The sequence below is a fragment of the Danio rerio genome, chromosome 16, assembly GCF_052040795.2.
Source record: "Danio rerio strain M-AB ecotype USA chromosome 16, GRCz13ab, whole genome shotgun sequence".
Taxonomy (NCBI): domain Eukaryota; kingdom Metazoa; phylum Chordata; class Actinopteri; order Cypriniformes; family Danionidae; genus Danio; species Danio rerio.
In genome coordinates, this window is record NC_141036.1 from 55422155 (window position 1) to 55434380 (window position 12226).

The window sequence follows — 12226 nt, forward strand, 5'->3', positions numbered from 1 at the left end:
TATGTGTGTGTGTTAAGCTGTTAATGATGGGATGATGATGCCTGGAATCGGAGGGATGAAAGCAAACGCGGAGGATCACATGATCGAGTGTGATGATCATATTATAGCAGATTCTTTTTGTCGCGGTTGTGTTTAAAAAAGTTGCGAAAGAGCCTCGAGAGTACAATATTTCTTAAAGCAAAAGGACACGCCATCTGTCAGCGATGCTGGTGCATGACACACACATACACAGGCATACGCACGCACACACACATATGAAGCAGGTGACAGCAAACGTCCAACCCTCAGCACACACAAACAGATCAAATTTCGGTATGCGATACCAGCATAAAAGAATGCACGTTTGTATTCAAAGTAAAAACGTGTGGTAAATAGCATAAAAATGACAATTAATTATTAATATTATTTATTATGAAACTATTAATCTCTTATATATATATATATATATATATATATATATATATATATATATATATATATATATATATATATATATATATATATATAAATGCCGTCTGAAATTTCTATCGAAAATGACTATTTTTTAAGCCTCCTTTGTTTATGCTGAGTTATTTGACTTTAAAGACTAGTAAAATGACTTAAAATTTATAAAATTGATATTACTGGACATACACACAGGAGCTTGATAAAAATACTAATTTTAGAGAAAAATTTCAGATGGCATTTAGAAGTTTTTGCATCTAAACTCTTTATACTGTATGTATGTATATATATATATATATATATATATATATATATATATATATATATATATATATATATATATATATATATATATATATATATATATATATATATATATATATATATCAGGCCCGTAGCCAGCTTTTTGAATGGGCTAGTTCTTTTTCTTAAATATTGGAGCTTTTTGCAGTTATTCTCCTCAATTTCTATTAAATTATGAGGTTCAAATACTGCATTTTAGTAACATTTAAAGCTCTAATCTTTGCTGCATAATCAGCTTGTCGAATGGTGATCATAACCACACTTTAAAGCAACAAAAATATTTCCTACTACTTGTCAAAGTGCTTATTATACTATTTTACCACAAAGTGTTTATTAAGAAAGGTGAGTTTAAACTGTAAGCTATTACAATTTTATAAGTAATGTGTATGAGATTAGAATTTTACATTAAACATTTTAAATAAAGTAGTATGAAAATCCAAATTTACTATTATGCATCATTAAAAAAAAATAGAAATCTGTTAAAACTTATTAAAAGCCAAGTAAAAAATTTTTTAAACTGTAGCTTGTAGGTGAAAAACACACTGGCCAGCTCATTTCCTCCATCAGAATTTGTAAATTTAAATAACTAAACATTTAGCTTGTCTTAAAGCCTTCTTCTATGAGTTATTTTCACAATTTTTGATGGCATACTGTCAAAAAAAGGACAAATGAGTTTATATAGGGGGTCAAACTCTGGACTCAGTGGTGGTGTTGGTGGGGGGTTCTTTCAAACCACCCAAACCCCCTTGCTACGGGCCTGTATATATAAAAAGGGTCACACTTTACAACAAGATCTTATTAGTTAATGTATTTATTAACCTGAACTAAAAAAAAGATACTTGCACAGCATTTATAAATCATACATCAATATTTACTAATGCATTCAGAAAATCCAAAGTGCTTGTTAACACTAGTTAAGTTAACAAGCACTGACTGTATTTTCATTAGCTAATGTTAACATAGATTAATAAATGCTGCAATGATTGCATAGCTCATGTCAGTAAATACAACATCTAACATTATCTGATACAACCATATTGTAAAATGTTACAAAAACAATGCCACAGCCACATTGAATGTGTTAGAAAAAACCAAACAACACAAGACACCAGCATGCAGAATGATGTGCAAGGGTCAGATGTGATCACCTGTGCTGGTTTTGCAGTAACACCACATCCTGAATGGTTAAAGTGACGTTCAAAGACCTGTACTCACTGCTGACTTACAAACTAAACATCTCTGTTAGTAATTATATAAGTATATTAATATAGCAGCAAATGAGTTATAAATATTACAGTAAATACAGAGAGGCCAATAGTTCATTGTTTAAAAATAATTATATATATGCAGTCAGAATTAATGTAATATTTAATGACAAACACATTTGTAAACTTAATAGTTTTAATAACTTATTTCTAATGACTGATTTCTTTGCCATGATGACAGTATATAATATTTGGCTAGATATTTTTGAAGACACAGTACTAGTGCTCAGCTTAAAGTGACATTTAAAGGCTTAACTAGGTTAATTAGGCAGGTTTGAGTAATTGGGCAAGTCATTGTATAACAGTGGTTTGTTCTGTAGCCAACTGAAAATAAATTGCTTAAGGAGGCTGATAATATTGACCTTAAAATAGTATTTTAAAAAATTAAAAACTGCTTTAATTCTAGCCGAAATAAAACAAATAAGACTTTCTCCAGAAGAAACAATATTATAGGAAATACTTTGAGAAATTCCTTGATCTGTTAAACATCATTTGAGAAATAATTAAAAAAGAAAACAGACAGAAGGGCTAATAATTCTAGCTATATATAATACATATTATTTAAACAAATGTATTTGGTTTATAGGTAACCAAGCACATGCCTATGCCAGAATCAACAATTATTATGACTAATAGGCCCAATAATTAATTACAGTGCAGACAGTGAAATATGTTTTTAACGCCGGGTGTGTGCATGTATAGGCATGAAGCTGAAGGTGATATGAAGTTAAATGAAATCAACACATGTGCTGAATGAGAACAATAAGTACTACTGCAGTTAAAAACAGGAAATGTAAAAGCAAAAAAAAAAAAAAGCGGATGCATTTGAAGGGGTCGCCAAAATATGCATCAATCCTTTTCCCATAACTAAACATTTCTATATTTTAATTAATTTCCCTTTAAACAATGCATATGAATGCACTGTTTGAGTGTCATCCGCACAGTGCTGAGCACATTTCCGGCATTGATGTGAATTTGCACGGAGCTTGTTTCCTCTGTGGAGATGTTATAGTCCTTGTGTAACACTTTGGGTGGCGCAGCAGCGACGCTCTTCGATTTTGGCCAAAACTAGTATGACTAACTTACTAGAGAAGCAGATCTTTCTTTTTCTTTTTTTTTTTTATGTGACAAAAGCGATGCTGTTTTAGGCGAAACGTATGACCTTTAGTAAAGTTCTGACATTCATATCAAACTAAAGGTTTTATCCCTGCTCCTACACTAAAAATTGATCAAATATTTAAAATGAGCTTAAAACGACACAATTCCTGAGAATTTTTGGGACAACTTAATTGTTTTATGTTCAATCCACTTAAAACTTAATTGATTTAAGAGCTGTGGAACCCAACATTTCTTACAGTGTATACTCAAAATAATGATGCTTGCTGCTTGTTCAAACTACTTAAAATGAGCTGAAACGACAAAATTCTTGAGTTTTTTTTGTAGGGGGGGCAACTTAATTTTTTTTTTATGTTGAGTCCACTTAAATTTGTAAAAACCATTACATTAACTTTATCGATTTAAGTTGTGCCAACATGAAGAAACCGTGGAACCTAGCATTTTTTACAGTGCATACTCAAAATAATGATGCTTGCTGCTTGTTCAAACTACTTAAAATGAGCTGAAACAACACAATTCTTGACATTTTTTGAAAGGGGGGGGGGGCAACTTAATTGTTTTATGTTAGATTCACTTAAATTTGTGAAAACCATTATGTTAGCTTAATTGATTTAAGTTGGGCCAACATGAAGAAACTGTGGAACTTAGCATTTTTTTACATGCATACTCAAAATAATGATGCTTGCTGCTTGTTCAAACTACTTAAAATGAGCTGAAACAACACAATTCTTGAGTTTTTTCTGGAGGGGTTGGGACTTAACTGTTTTTTGTCCAATTCACTTAAATTTGTAAAATCCATTACGTTAACCTAATCGATTTGTGTTGAGACAACATCAAGAAACTGTGGAACCATACATTTTTACTGTGTATACTGAAAATAATGCTGCTTGCTGCTTGTTCAAACTACTTAAAATGAGCTGAAACAACACAATTCTTGACATTTTTTGAAAGGGGGGGGGGCAACTTAATTGTTTTATGTTAGATTCACTTAAATTTGTGAAAACCATTATGTTAGCTTAATCGATTTAAGTTGGGCCAACATGAAGAAACTGTGGAACTTAGCATTTTTTTACATGCATACTCAAAATAATGATGCTTGCTGCTTGTTCAAACTACTTAAAATGAGCTAAAACAACACAATTCTTGAGTTTTTTCTGGAGGGGTTGGGACTTTACTGTTTTATGTCCAATTCACTTAAATTTGTAAAATCCATTACGTTAACCTAATCGATTTGTGTTGAGACAACATCAAGAAACTGTGGAACCATACATTTTTACTGTGTATACTGAAAATAATGCTGCTTGTCAAACTACTTAAAATGAGCTGAAACAACACAATTCTTGACATTTTTGAGGGGGGGGGGTGGCAACTTAATTGTTTTATGTTCGATTCACTTAAATTTGTGAAAACCATTATGTTAGCTTAATCGATTTAAGTTGGGCCAACATGAAGAAACTGTGGAACCCTACATTTTTTACAGTGCAAACTCAAAATAATGATGTTTGTGCTTGTTCAAACTACTTAAAATGAGCTGAAACAACACAATTCCTGACTTTTTTTCTGAAGGGCGAGGGGACCTAATTTTTTTATGTTTAATCCACTTAAATTTTTGTGAAAAACATTAAATTAACTTAATCGATTTAAGTTGGGCCAACATGAAGAAGCTGCAGAACCCTACATTTTTTACAGTGTATACTCAAAATAATGATGTTTGCTGCTTTAAATGAGCTGAAACAACACAATTCTTGAGTTTTATAGGGGTCAACTTAATTGTTTTATGTTCAGTCTACTTAAGTTTGTAAAAACCACTACAATAACTTAATTGATCTGAGTAGGGACAACATTAAGAAACAGTGTGGAACCTAGCTGTTTTTAGTGTATACTCATAATATTGATGCTTGGTCAAACTACTTAAAATGAGCTAAACCAACACAATTATTGAGTTTTATAGGGGGACAACTTAATTGTTTTACGTTCAGTCCACTTGAATTTGTAGAAACTAATAATTTAAATCGATTATGAGGAACCAAGCATTGTTTACAGTGCATCAATGGATTCCAGCAGGACAAACGAGATTTGTTTGGTTCATGTTTGGTCCCCATTTCGCAGTAAAATGTAAAACGTGGATCGAGCGCTGTGGTGAGGGGAGTGTGTCGGCCATGTTGACGTGCTGTGGCTGCAGTCTCCTCTGCACTCGTACAAGAGCATCACACAATTTCTGCCGGCCTTGCCAGGAGGGTCCTGATGCTGCCAACAGGTGCAGACACTGCCAAGAGCCCTGGCACATACACACACACCGCCCAACACCAGCAACTCTGACATACAGAAGGGCATGCAGATTCACAGAGCAGAAATGATTTGATCAACTGTGCTTATAATTCAGCTCTCGCCTATTTAAAGAAGGGTAAACACAATTGAAGAGTTTAAAATGCCAATATCTGCAGCGCTAATATTGGATACGAATACGCTGATGATTGTTATTCAAGTCAAGAATATCACTTAACATCCATCTAAATGCATTGGTGTATATCAATTAAACAAAGTGCATATATTAAATCAGGTGGAAATATCGATATGGATAAACAGTTGGAAGCTAGCACTAGGTGTGTGTGCATATATGCAATATGATTAACAGAACAAGAGCTTTAATAATGATAAAGAAATTAATAATTTATTTATTTATTTATTTATTTATTTATTTATTTATTTATTTATTTATTTATTTATTTATTTATTTATTTATTTATTTATTTATTTATTTATTTATTTATTTATGTATTTATTTATTTATTATCATGTGTGCATATTTATTTATTTATCTATTTATTTATCATCATGTGTGCATATTTATTTATTTATCTGTTTATTTATTATAATGTGTGTAAATTATTTATTTTTATTATCATGTGTGCATATTTACTAATTTATTATCATGTTTGCATATTTATTTATTTATTTATTTATTATCATGTATGTATATTTATTTATTTGTTTATTTATTATCATGTGTGCATATTTATTTATTTATTTTCATGTGTGCATATTTATTTATTTATCTATTTATTTATTTTAATGTGTGTAAATCTATTTATTTATTTATTATCATGTGTGATTATTTATTTATTTATTTTATTTATTTATTTATTTTCATGTGTGCGTATTTATTTATTTATTTTTCTATTTATTTATTATCATGTGTGCATATTTATCTATTTATTTATTTATTATCATGTGTGCATATTTATTTATTTATTTATTATCATGTGTGCATATTTATTTATTTATTTATCTATTTATTTATTATAATGTGTGTAAATCTATTTATTTATTTATTATCATGTGTGCATATTTATTTATTTACTTATTATCATGTGTGTATTATATCTATTTATTTATTATTATGTGTGCGTATTTATTTATATATTTATCTATTTATTTATTATCATGTGTGTATATCTATTTATTTATTTGTTTATTTATTATCATGTGTACATCTTTATTTATTATGTGTGTGTCTTTATTTATATATTTATCTATTTATTTATTATCGTGTGTATATTTATTTATTTATTTGTTTATTTATTATGTGTGCATATTTATTTATATATCTATTTATTTATTTATTATGTGTGCATATTTATTTATTTATTTATTATCATGTGTGTATATTTATTTATTATTATGTGTGTATTTTTATTTATTTATTGCATATCTATTTATTGATTTATTATTATCATGTGTGCATATTTATTTATTGATTTATTATTATGTGTTATGATAAATATGATAAATGATAACTAAATAAATATCAACACATATTATTAAATAAATAAATAAATAAATTATATATATATATATATATATATATATATATATATATATATATATATATATATATATGTATATTTATTATTTATATATTTATATATATATATATATATATATATATATATATATATATATATATATATATAATATACATATATATAATCATGTGTGCATATCTATTTATTTATTATGATCATGTGTACATATTTATTTATTTATTAATTATCATGTGCATATATATTTATTTATTATTGTGTACATATTTATTTATTTATTTATGTATTTATTTATTATCATGTGTGCACATTTATTTATGTTTTTCTTATCATCTGTGCATTTTTATTTATTATCATGTGTGCATATTTATTTATTTATTTATTCAGTTATTTATTTATTATTGATCATCATGTATCCAAATGTTTGATATATTTTAATCACATTATTTAATGTGGATATTTAGTTGTGTATATAATAATATAATTATGTATATAAGAATATTTGAGTTTCCATATTTGAAATGCAAGTTTATACTGAACTTATATAAAATATTAGTCATTTTAAAAAGAACATTAGTCAATGAGGATGTTTAATACTTTTAAGTAATATTTGTGTATCCAAAATTAAGCCTCAAGCTTCATTTCATGTCAGTTTATGCTGAAATCTGATCAAATATTAGTCATATTTTAAAACCATTATTGAATGAGGATGTTTAATGCTTTCAAGTAATATTTGTGCATCCAAAATGAAGGCTCCAGCTTCAGTTCATGTCAAATTCTCCTGAAATCAGATGAAATATTTGGCATATTTTAATAACATTATTAAACGTGGATGTTTAACATTTTCAGGTAATATTAGTGTAGCCAAAATTAAAACTTAAGCTTTATTTAATGCCAGCTTATACGTAAATCTAATAAAATATTGTTCATATTTTAATAACATTATTAAATGTAGATGTTTAACATTTTCAGGTAATATTTGTGTATCCAAAATTAAAACTTAAGCTTCATTTCATGTCAGTTTATACTGAAATCAGATTAAATATTGGTCATATTTAAATCACACATCTTAATGTGATTTTATATTTATACTACTTCATAAAAGAGAATTTTTGGGAGTCCAAATTTGAGATATAAACCGAAACATTTGGTCATAATTTAAAGAGGATTTTTAAGGATTAAACCAGCTTTATGTAGACTAGATTTTATTTAAAACTAAAAAAAGAAACTTTATATAGCATCAAAATTTGATAGGATCCTCAAAACGTTGCATCATTTATTCAGCATTTTCCCTGGAATAGTGACACAAGTGTACATCCGAAGTTAGAAACCCTTAAAATGACAACAAGACAGTGCGCTTTTCCTTCTTTTTTAGCTCCACTGGAGGCAGTTTATCACTCGGCACATTTCACCAGCGCTATTCTGACTGCTCGCACGCGTAGGTGTTGTTTAGTCTATGTGCTTGCCACTTCCGCAATGTTAAATGTGCATTAACAAGATTATTTGAGCTAGTGTTATAAATCAGAGCCAAGAGCATCTCGGCAGTTTGATAACACAAACAGCATGGGGTAGAGTCATCAGTGCCCACCACATACCGAACGGAGACTCCCAATCAATGCGGAGTGCAAATGGGCAGTATACAAATCTCCATTAAAACACCAAGACGGCTGCGTTCAAAAACAAACATTTCCTGGAAACACACGAAAACGTGGAACTCATTAAAGTCTCTAAATATCGCTCGCTGGCACATTTTTTCGAGGCAGAATAGAGGAGCTGTTTTAGTTTGCGGATGACTGTGCACCACTCACATGATTCGTAAGTGTATTAAATAAAAAATTAAATAAAAATAAACAGACCGAGGCCAAGAGGGGGGAGAGGAAGTCTAATTCTGTAGCCTGTTTTATATTTAGATTATTCGTGTGACCACAAAAACCAGTGTGTACTGTATGCTGCACAGGTATATTAGAGGGAATAGCCAAAAATAGACTGTTTTGGTCATGATTATGGATATTGACAATATATTAAGTATTGAATATTAAGACATTTTGTACATTTCATACAGTAAATATAGTCATTTTTGATTACTATTGCTGAGAACTTCATTTGAACTTGATTTTCTTGGTATTTTGATGTTTTTTTAACCCTCAGGTTTTCTAACATTTGTATCTCAGCCAAATAAATACCTTTCTTACTTTGATTTTTGGTCTTTTTCTAATCCAAATATCCTCTTAACTCAAGAAGCTTTTTCTATACAAATTTTACTTATTGTCTTGATTTCAGAAATAATATGCCAAAATTAAGAGTTTTTCTATTAAAACAAGTTAATCAATCTGCAAAAGGGTTAAGCAAAATAATCTAAAGTCAAATCTAAGTCTTTGCTTAGCTTCTTGACAGATTGTTTAGCTAACTTTAAGGTAAAACTCACTTTATTTCAGCATATAATTTCTTAAAATAACATGATATGTTTTGCTTGTCTAAAAAAATACTTCATGGTTTAAGAATATTGGATATTTAGACTAGAAACAAGACCAAGAATCAAAGTAGCAAAGGAATATTTTGCAGCGCATCATTAGAAAACCTATTAAATCACCTTTCAGATTATTTCCAAAAATAATAATATTTGTGTATCAGCCAAATAAACACTTTGCTTACTTTGATTTTTGGTCTTGTTTCTTGTCTAAATGTCTAAAACTTCTTAAATCAAGTAGCTTTTTATATATAAATGACAAATATTGACTTGATTTCAGAAATAATATACCAAAATTAAGAGTTTTTCTTTTAAAAACAGCTAAATAATCTTCAAATGGGGTGAGCCAAGTAATCTAATATCAAATCAAAGTCTTTGCTTAACTTATTGACAGATTATTCATCTTGCTTTAAGCTAAAACTCACTTTATTTCGGCATCTAATTTCTTAAAACAACATAATATGTGTTGCTTGTCTAAAACAATACTTCATGGTTTAAGATTATTAGATATTTAGAAAGAAGACCAAAAATCAAAGTAGGAAAGGAATATTTTGCAGCGCATCATTAGAAAACCTATTAAATCACCTCAGATCATTTCCAAAAATAATAATATTTGTGTATCAGCCAAATAAACGCTTTGATACTTTGATTTTTGGTCTTTTCTTGTCTAAATATCTAAAATTTCTTAAATCAAGTAGTTTTTTTTTATACAAATGAAAAATATTGACTTGATTACAGTAATAATATACCAAATTTAAGAGTTTTTCTATTAAAACAAGCTAAATAATCTGAAAATGGGGTAAGCAAAGTAATCTAATATCAAAAATAAGTCTTTGCTTAGCTTATTGACAGATTATTTAGCTTGCTTTAAAGTAAAACTCACTTCATTTCAGCGTATAATTTCTTAAAAGAACATAATATGCTTTGCTTGTCTAGAAAAAAAGCTTCTTGATTAAAGAATATTAGATATTTAGACTAGAAACAAGACCAAAAATCAAAGTAGGAAAGGAATATTTTGCAGCGCATCAATGAAAAACCTATTGAATCACCTTTCAGATCAGAACTAAAATAAACATGTTTAATAAGTGGTAAACACAGTCATTTCTGTCTAGTGTACACTACACTGTCGACCCTGCACTGTAAAAGTCCCCCTGTGGCTTCCACCTGCTAAAAATAAAAAAGGAGACTTTTATATCAGCGAAAGTCCAGCCACAACATCCGAATGACAGCACTTTGGGAGTCTGTATTAATTATTTAAAAACAATTACACCCTCCGTGCACATTATCAGCCATTTATTCCTTGCTTTTATCGAATTATAGAAACAAATCCCTTCATCTAACAATCAAGCGAGATTAGTTTCAAGCCTGGGAAATTACTTTTCTGTCACTGCAGTGGGGCAAGCGTCACATGAGCAAATAATTAGCCCTCTAATTTCTGCCTCGTGGATTGCGACGTATCAACAATTAATAGAGTTAAAGCGGCACACGGGGAGAGGGGGGGAGAGGAAAAAGAAAAACCTAGTGAAAATGCCTTTGTCCGAGATTTGCTGAGATGTAATGCGTGGGCTCATGCAGAGACAGCGCCTGCAGAACTTTTAGCAGATTTGCAACGCCCGTCATTCACAAAGTTGTACACATTTTAGCATGCTTACAGCTATCAGAATGAGTGCAGTGTACTCTCACTCACACAACAGCACAGGTATACACACAATATTACAGATAATACACTAAAATATATATTAAAATGAACAGTTTTATGTATTTTGTGGATCACGTTTTTTATTTTAATGTTTTTTAAATTGCTTTATGGTACTTTTAATTTACTTTTATTGACATTTTTAATAGTTTGACATAATATATTGTGGTATTTAATATCTGGTAATAAAATGCCAGTGCTTTTTCTGTTTTTTTACACCACAAAAAAATTTAAATAAAAATAAAAAATGCTTTTCTTGCTTACAGTTTTTACCTTGTTTCTAGTCTGAACATCTAAAAATTCTTAAATCAAGAAGCAATTTTTTTAGAAAAGTAAAAAAATATTGTCTTATTTTTAAAAATGTGTCGAAATTAAGAGGGATTTTCCTGTAAATAAGCCAAAAAAAAAAAATCCAACAATAAGCAAACTGAACTAGTTTTCACTTTATTTTGATTATTTTTTGATAATTTTATCAATTATTTTGCTTGTTTTAAAGAATAACTTACTTCGTTTTGACACACTATCTCTATAAAATGTCTTGTCAAGAAAATCCTTGTTAATTTTATACATTTGAGATATTTGGACTAGAAACAAGACAAAAATTTAATTTTTTTTGCAGCATACACAGTTAATTTTATTAATATATATTATTTCTGATGCAATATATTGCCTTGTTTTAGAAATATGTTACAATTAACAGTGATTTTAATATAAAGAAGCTAAATAATCCGCCAATAAGCAAGGGGATAAGCAAAATAAACTAGTTTTAGCTTATTTTGATGATTTTTGGATTATTTTATAGACTATTTTGCTTGTTTTAAGGAATAACTCACTTCATTTTGACACATTATTTCTAAAAAAACAAATAAAAACATTCTTACTTGTCAAGAAAATTCTTCCAAATTTAAGACGTTTTAGATATTTGGACTAGACAAAAATGCTTTTTTTTTACAGCGTACACACTTAATTCTAATAATATATATCATTTCTGATGCAATATATTGTCTTAAACTACTAAAATGTCAATAAAAAATCACATTGTTAAAAGTAAAAATATTGTCTTGTTTTTAGAAGTATGTCATAATTAAGAGAGATTTTAATGTACAAGCTA

At 28.8% G+C, this 12226-nt stretch overlaps 1 protein-coding gene across 21 annotated transcripts in view; it reads right to left on the reverse strand.

Moving 5' to 3' along the window:
- satb1b (SATB homeobox 1b) overlaps positions 1-12226 on the reverse strand; it is a 208221-nt gene that overhangs the window by 111418 nt on the left and 84577 nt on the right. The window lies entirely within an intron of this gene.